Source organism: Temnothorax nylanderi, unplaced genomic scaffold (genome assembly GCF_030848795.1).
Source record: "Temnothorax nylanderi isolate EJ_2023f unplaced genomic scaffold, tnyl_v1.0 TNYL_tig1241_pilon, whole genome shotgun sequence".
Lineage (NCBI taxonomy): Eukaryota > Metazoa > Arthropoda > Insecta > Hymenoptera > Formicidae > Temnothorax > Temnothorax nylanderi.
In genome coordinates this window covers 1-9,047 of record NW_027250303.1, presented here as the reverse complement: position 1 = coordinate 9,047, position 9,047 = coordinate 1, and positions in this window count along the sequence as shown.

Below are 9,047 nucleotides of genomic sequence, written 5' to 3'. Positions count from 1 at the left end.
GATGTCATTCAATGTAGATGATCGAACTTGCGCATCCGGCGACTGTGATTCAGGCCAGAGATAGAGATGCACTTAGTGCATCCAATTGCAACAGCAACAAGGAATGAGGACGACGATTAAACGGTCCATGTGAAACGGCTGTTCACTCTTTGGAAATATTTCTATTTACAATTCTATTAATTATTACGAAGCGAGTTATTCACAGTTTTGCCGCGGAAACTAACAAAGAACCAGCTTTATTAATATGCAGCAAAATTTCATGCGAAGCATACTTATTTGAATCGTTTGTCGGCGGCCAACTGAGACAGAATTTCGAATGCACTATAATTTGAAAAGCGTTGTAACACAAACATAAATGGTTATATTAATCTAGCTAATTGCGCCATATTTAAATGTAATTAAACGTCCGCATTTGAACCTCACTTATTGGAATGCGTATAATAATTATTCCGGGCTTTGCACATTCAACTGCCACTCAATGTCAACCACTGAACCACCCTCTACCTGATTTATGTAATTCGAGTCATGGATATATATATATTTGTGTTGCAAGTAACCACTCTGCTACTGATCATATAGTCACAAATGTTTGTTATACATTCAACGTGAACCAATCGACCGTTGCGAATGTTACTAAACAAACATGTGTAATTGACATTTTTTATCGTTATCTACTACTATACGTGTTACATGCGCACAAACTCGCAGTTATATATCCTATAAAAACATTTCATAAAAGACATAGAAAAAGTTAAAATATATAGAAAAATATAGAAAAAATTTTTTAAAATATTTTTTCCAGATGAGTACATTAAAATCTTTCAAGCTCGACGGTTGATTATCATCGGACACATTAATAGCAATCGATTTCGACGACTGGAGAGGAGGCGCGCCCTCGCACCCAGTTCATGCAATTTGGGTCAGATATAGACAAGCAACAACGGTAACAGGAGCACTGCCAATGAACGAATGCAATGCTGAAGCAAGCTATTATCGAAAGCATCATACGTCTTGTCGTTGAAACGAATTAACGTCACGTTGTCGAGCGTTACATTCGTGCCGCTTGCCGTGGCAAAGTTCGAGAGAGAGAAGTCAAATGGATGAGCATCCAGCTGATATGGAGAGACCGAGGCGAGGGTGACGTGTACAGAGGAAAAGAGCGAGAGGAGTGGACGCGCGATGGATCGACGGATATCCAGATAGAGGCGTCCACCACCTATCCTCTTTCTCTGATTGCCTTCGAAATTAAACCGGCTGAGTGTGTGTCTCGTAACTCCCATCAACTCCGAGGCTCACTCGGTTATCGCTTTCCAAAATTAGCCGTTCGATTCCAGTCGCGTGTCGCGCGAGGTTAAAGCTGAAGAAGGGTGACTCGGAGGCGAAAACGGATTTCCAGGGATCTCTCGATTTGCAATATACTCGCGTCCGCCGCACGTGGAAAATGCACGAACGGATAAATAATTAGCCACGGCGGAAAAAGACCTGCAAAACCGCCCGACGAGATATTAAACATCATTGATTAATTAAACTTTAGATTCTCCCGCAAATATCAATTACATCACGATCGATTTCCGTTCTTATCTGTGAAATATTTATCAACTTGGACTAATACTTTCGCATATTCTTGATATTAATGATACGCTTGGAATATTAATATGTACATAAATATACGCGTGAAAATTTACGCGTTCGAGATATTTTTGTATTTATGTAAAAGAGTTGTAAATGGTAAGCATTTCTCTCCCGATACATTTTCAGAGATCGCGGGTATCTATAGAAGCTGGGAGCTCTTTAGAAACGTCGTTCTTCGATACGATCAGTGAAAACCTTCGATTGAAAGGACACGCAATATCAGCCCCATTACCGTAGGAAATTCGTCCTCGTTCCTCGCCCTTTTCTCCGTCGTTCCTTTTGTTCCGCCGTCCCGTCAGCGAATGGTAGAACTTCGCATCTGCCAGCCATTTGCGGTTAACGTCAAGTTTCGAGCAACGAGAGGCGCTCTGATATTCGTGAAAGCCGATACAAAATACAAGCCGCGGACATGTATCGGCTTTCACGCTGCTGCCAGCGGAGCACAAAAACTTGTACATACTACGGCGATATACGTACACTGACGGCAGAATTCATCGCTTCGAGATGATGCTTCGTCTCCCAAATAATTATTTTTACTTTACCGAATAATAATATTATTTCGACACACAAGTGTATGTGTATATACTAAGAATGTCCCAACACAGCTCTGTAGTCTTCATAAATATACATAACAACGATACCACGTCATGAATTTAATAACAATCTTCATAGAACTGATAACTGAGAGTCAATACTTCAGCAAGAAATCGATTCGAGAGAGATACAATCGAAACCGCTCCCCGAGAGCTGCGATTGTTCCTCGAATGCTAAAAAATTGACCGAAGTCGATTTATCCGGGCTACCGTCCGACCCCGCGAACCACCTCTACAAATCACATATATAAGTTCCTCAGGGCCGCCCCGGCAAGTGCCGCGATTCGAAAATATTGGACGTGTCCAAAGTTACGACTCGCCCGTCAAACTTCGCAGATCGAACTTCGCCGGAAAGCGCTTTCGCCGTGCGAGACGTCGGAGGTGGAGGCAGGAACAACGGCGGGCCGCGAGAGAGGAAGTGAGAAAGAGAGGCATATTTATCACGTGCTCCGAAAGAGAAGGGGGCGAGGGAGAGGGACCGGCTGTTTCGTAGGGTAAACGATGGCGTGCGAATGTCCGTGACTGGTGGGCGGATTGCTTATCAAGAAAGACGGAACGGCTCGTGAAATGGCAATTAAACGCACGAGCGTCCCTGTGTGTTAAGACCGGGCCACTCCTGCGTGTCTACGTCGATCACGGTGTGACGCCCGCGCATCTTCCGTCAGTTAATCCGACTGACGCGAAACGGTGCGCGTGCCGCGGTTAAATGATATGGGTGACGGCTGAGGATATTTGATGTACTCAAGATTGGCGGTTGTATCCCGGATCGACGTAGCCATCAGCGACGGAGAAGTCGCGGATTATCGATTCATTGATAATTACAAGCCGCCGCAAGCGTAACGAAGATATACTATCTGAAGAACGAAACTGAAAACGAGTGAAATGCAAGTGTAACGAAAAATGAAAATTGAGCCTGTGCACTTCGAGTGATTCGCCACTCTAAGAAAGAGTATATAGTTACGCTCTATAAGTTGGAGTAAAATCACACTCCATTTGAGTGAAAGGACACTCTTTTGAATGCAATAGATCAGTGTCCATAGGAGTGAATTATGTCACTCTACAATTTTGAGTGGAAAATTTTACTCTGTTAGAGTCATTTATCAATCAATCTTTAGTGAATCGTGATTCACTATAGCTTTAGAAGTTTAGAGTGAAATCGTATCACCCCGGTAGAGTAGCCGCTCTAAAAATTTGAGTGAAAAATTCGCTCCCACCTTATAAGTGTCCGGATTTACTCTCTTTTGGAGTGACTATCGCAATCACTCTAATATATTAATGGCAAAACCATGAGATTTAGAGAGTACGCAGGCGTTATAATCACTTATATATTGGAAGATTCGTAGAAATACGATTGATAAAATTGCCAATTAACTGATGTCTTCATAAAATTATCAGTAATTCTGAGATCGTGAAATTAAATTAATTAAAATTAAATTTACAAGCTTAAAGTTAAATGCATTTATCGAGATTTTTATCAAATAAAAATTAGATATTTATTACGTCACCCTGATCTCGTAAAATTGCAGAGAAAGATGCGGTTCATGAGAATCATTGTATTTGTGCAAGCTGCAATGTCGCAACATTGGGATGTGGTATCAGAAACGGGGACATTATTGCGCAGCGGTGTCATTTCACCTTCGGTTAAGAAAGGTACCGCATTATTGACACTCGCAATCAGCACGAGTCGCGTTCTGTCACGTGCTGCCCCGAACGCACGTCAGCGCACGCACGTGTGCCACACGCGACGACGCGGGAGACCTAATTTCCGGCCTCTCAGCGGCGTGCCAATCGCGATCCGCGGCGATTGGCAGTCATCAACTCTTCTCACCCTCGAAGTGCGGATTATCTCACGCGGTACGCCACACAAGTGGACTCGAATGCGGGGGCCCATCGCCACGGTGAGGCCCCTTTCGGCGTAAGCGTCCCCGACCGAGTGTCATTAAAGTTTCGCACGTGCCTGGGGTGCCGGCTGGTACACCGGGGTGAGCCCGAGCCCGGCCATTATTTTTTAAACGGCTTCCCCAGAGCTCTGTCGAGTCCCGTTCGGCGCACGCATATACAGACACACACATATATGTGAAAGCGCTCGGGACTTCGAGACACAAGTTCAACTGTGACTAATGAACGACACTGTCAACCCAGCTTACCTACGGCGTTTTATTGTAGCTAGACATCGGCAAAAAACGCGGCTTAAGTTGCACTTTCGGACGTAACATTCGCGATTAAGCTTCCACCAGCACGTAGAGCGCGCGAATCGGCTCGAGAGAGCGTCGTGAAAACTCGCTCGAATTGGATGGAGTCTCACCTCCGAGGACATTAGTTTATAACTGTTTCAGGCGGAAACGTCGGGCGCGATAAATATTGCAGGCCTCGCCCCAATTCGCCGGATTCACCGTAACGATTTCAGTTGTGAAAACGACCCGGTTGCCAAAAGCTTAAGAAATTTATAGTTAAACGAGTTTCAAGTATATCACTCACGGCGCCGCTATCATCACCATTATTAGGGACAGTAATAATTCAACAAAGATCCCGAATATAAATTAAGCAAATTTGATCCACTGTGCACTGAATAGATAATATAATATTAATCGACATCTCTTGTTCAAAAGCATTCTGAAACCAAGCAGAGTCTTTTCGTTATATAATTTAATTTGATATAAATAGTATCTCCCCTCACCGGACGTGTATACATTAAACTTTCCACATTTTCTCATTTTTAATACATGAAGATCGTTTCTTTCTATAGTAAATTAAAAGCTGGATTTTTACGTGTGCTCGACACGTCTCGATTTACATCGAGAAAACGCGCGCGATGGGACGTCCGGGAGGAGCGAGCTTGCGAGAAATAACCCCAGCTTGTGGAACTCTTACTGTTCTCGGACCGCTGTGCGAATGTCCCTTTACGCGCGGTCTACGTCGTGTTAGCCGAGCCTGCCGGGTGCACTTCAATTTCGTTGGGACAACACTGGCTTCTTCTTGGGCGAGATAATCCCACGAGATCTAGCAGAAGAGAAAAGCCGGACGAAAAACGGAGAGCGCGGGACAGCGCTGAAAATAAGCGAATGAAAAATTCAAATCGGCTAAAACTGATTTTCCAAGACAAGATAAGCCGGATAGAGGCGCCAATACGAAGAATGTCAGCGCGGATGTGCGGGGTCTTCGAAGATAGAAGAATCAAGTCCGCAGCTCTTGTAATTATATATTCAATTTAAAATATTTTACGTGCGAAGCAAAGTTTACAAACTGCGGAATAATCCTGTATTTTGAACGTCCTCGGGATTCATGAAGGCAATAATTAAAATAGAATTGAGTACGATGTAATTGATCCTAAGTCATTTGCGCCGCTGTAGAATGCTCCACAAAAGTAGACGGGTTTCTCTCTGAAGAACGTTGCGCGAACTCGAAGAAACGCGAAGCACGGAGATACATCTCGAGCTTTTTTTGCGAGAAACTAACGAGATCGATAACCGGGCGCGTCTCGGGGAAATAATTATTCGCGGCGCAAGAGAAAACTAACGAAGGAAAAAGTATCTTTCCGCCCCGAATTCTGAGAGCCGCGTAACGAACGATTGGGCGAGACAGGCGGGAGATAATATTTCCTTGTCCGAGAGGAATCCGCGAATAATGACGGATTCGCGACACGTCCGTAGTCGAGGCCGAGGAGCAGAAGTATCTCTCGATTGTGTCTCTCGTTAGCGATGTAAACTAGGGACGAACGGAGAAAAGAATACGCCGGGCGAACAACGGGGACGAACTGCAGCTATTTCCTGACAAGAGTTAAGATAGTACGAAACCTTAAAAATCTACAAAAAAAATCCGTCCTTTTCATCGATACAAGAAAAAATATATTTGCAGATAAAGTTTTTTAAATATTTCTTCATGTTGATTAAGTTGAGAGCGAGTCGAATAGAGGGCGTTACGCACAGTGACGAAGGAGCGCGAGTTCCCGCTTCTCGGGCAGTTAGTAAGATAGCGGATTTAGATTCAGACGTGCACGCATCGCTCCGCAATAAATCGTTTACATTTACAAAAGCAAGTCTAAATTCATTGTCTCGACGGAGACTCGACCCAACATTGGAGAATAAGCACACACGTACCACTTCATTTCACATATAATCATAACTAGTATAAAAGTCATGCATACTCTCTAAATCTCATAGAATTTAAATCTCATTCCGCCACTAATTAGAGTGATTGCGATTAGTCACTTCAAAAGAAAGTTGTCACTCTAATTTGAGTAATGCGGGCGCTCATAAAGTAGGAGAGAATTTTTCACTCAAATTTTAAAGCGGTTACTCTACCAGAGTGATACGATCTCACTCTAAAGCTATAGTGAATCACGATTCACTAAAATCGACTGACTCTAGCAGAGTGAAATTTTTCACTCAAAGTTGTAGAGACGTGACATAATTCACTCTTGTACACTTGATCTACTACACTAAAAAAAAGTGCCCTTTCACTCAAATGGAGTGCGATTTCACTTCAACTTATAGAGTGCAACTTTACTCTTCTTAAAGTGCCGAATCACTTGAAGTGCACTCTCTTCGACTTTTAGAGAGTATTAAAGCACAAAGATATAATATTCGGAGAACAAAATACGCCAGACTATCGGTAAACTTTCGCGTACGAGTTCGAACATCTTTGCCAGGCAGTGATGAATAGAATGAACGTCTTTGACGATCTTGGCATAACGGTATCGCAACTGAGTCAGAGGTCCTTTCCAATAACCTAGCGTTATAGGGAGGGGAATTACACGCTCGATAACGCGCCGCGCCGTCTCGTGCCTAGAACGACTGTGTGCAGATGCAGCGAGCGCCGCGGGAAAAGAATGTGAGAAAGCGAGGGGGATGTGCCCGCACACGGAGAGCAAATCTCAAAAAAGCAATCTGAACCGTTCCTAAATTAAACACGCGACCGTAATCACGTCGATCTTTTCAATAAGAGATTACTCTCGTCGGAATTGGAATGCATCGTCGATACGCACGCCGCGCCATCCGCTCTCGGGTGCAATCGAACGCAGAATGCTGAAACATCGTCTCGGAGCTAGCTTCCTCGGATAACATTGGATTAGAACGTTGTAGAAAGATCCGTCATTGTTAACAAATAACAACAGAACTTAATGAAGTGGACCATCGAAGTTCGATCGACCAAAAGCGCAAGATCGTATTCCACGATTTCGTGAATTCGGAGCTTCAAGCTCGTCTTATATTAATTCCCAGGAACGATACCGCACGAGTGGAATCACAGAACGTTGAGAGGGTCTAAGTTTCTTACGAGCACGTTATTTGCTTCTCGGAATGCTGTATTGCGCGTTCACGCACGTGTAAGATTTACAGTTTCACTATATTTCTCCGTGTTGTACGCGAGCCCGGGGTAGGGGGGCGCGACGCCACGGAGGATGAAGGTTTATTGCCAGAAGAAACGTAGACGTTTACCGCGCGGTACTCGCCGGGGAACATCTAAAAACGTGTAGCGTAGTAGTGAAGTGGGGGAATCTTGGCACCCCGCGAGTCGAGCTATAGTGTTTATCGCGCCAACACTGAAAAAGAGAACAGATCAGGAAAATGAAGAGAAACAAAATCTCCTTCTCTCTCTCTCTATTTTCTCTCTCTCTTTCCATTCGTACAAAGGATGTATGCGACATCGCTCAATCGTAACCCACTCTCTAAAAGTTGAAGAGTGAAATGTCACTCAAAACTAGTGAAATGCATGTGTAACGAAAAGTGAAAATTGAGCCTGTGCACTTCGAATGATTCGCCACTCGAACTATACTATAAGAAAGAGTAAAATTGCGCTCTATAAGTTGGAGTGAAATCGCACTCCATTTGATTGAAAGGGCATCTTTTCGAGTGCAATATCTTTAGTGGGTTGTGATTCACTATAGCTTTAGAGTAAGATCGTTTCATTCCGGTAGCCGCTCTAAAAATTTGAGTAAAAATTCACTCCTACTTTCTGAGTACTCGCATTTACTCAAATTAGAGTGACAACCCTCTCTTTAGGAGTGACTATCGCATCACTTTAACATATTAGTGGCGAAACCTCTCTATGAGATTTAGAAAGCACTGATCGCTTTAGAAAGCGCTGATCATATGCTTATAATTAAAACAGAATTCAAACAGAGATCACCAAGAGATCAAAGTTCGATTTAAATAATAAATTAAGCGTCGAGGCAATTCCAAGTCAGTCGGAAAGAATGAAACGCGCTCGGCATAATCGAGGACACTCGCCTAGGTAAATGCATACTCGCCCCCCCCCCCCTCCCCGCGGTAAAGTCGAAATCGCAGAGCACGAACGCGGACGAGCATTATTGATGACGTAATTTGATTTCGATACATTTATCCACGGGGTAGAATCGCTCCTCGGTGAATAAAGCACGCGCGTAGAAGTTAAATAATTTAGTGCTCGCTGTGTGTGTGTGTGTGCTTGTTACACCGCGCGCTTATTTTTCAATACGTTTCCGCCGGCTCGTGTGCATTGCTCTCCCGGGGAATATATGCGCGGAAAACGCGTTGCATTAATATCGCGCGTACACAATTCCACGTTAAATTCCGCGAAAATGTCCGGAGGGGGGAAAAAGTAAGAAAAACACCGAAAGAAAGAGAGAGAAGAAAAGAGAACAATTATTTTATTATCTAACTCTTCGTAAAGAGCGTTTCTCACCGCAAGTTATTTCGCGGCTGCAGTATTTACTCAGCCCCCTTTACTATCTCTCTGTCTTGCTTTATCTCGCTCTTTCTCACGGACGACTCTCTTCGCCGTGTCTTTAGGAAACTTGGCGGAAAGTCATTCATAACTGACGAAGTTCCCCGGATAATGTACAAA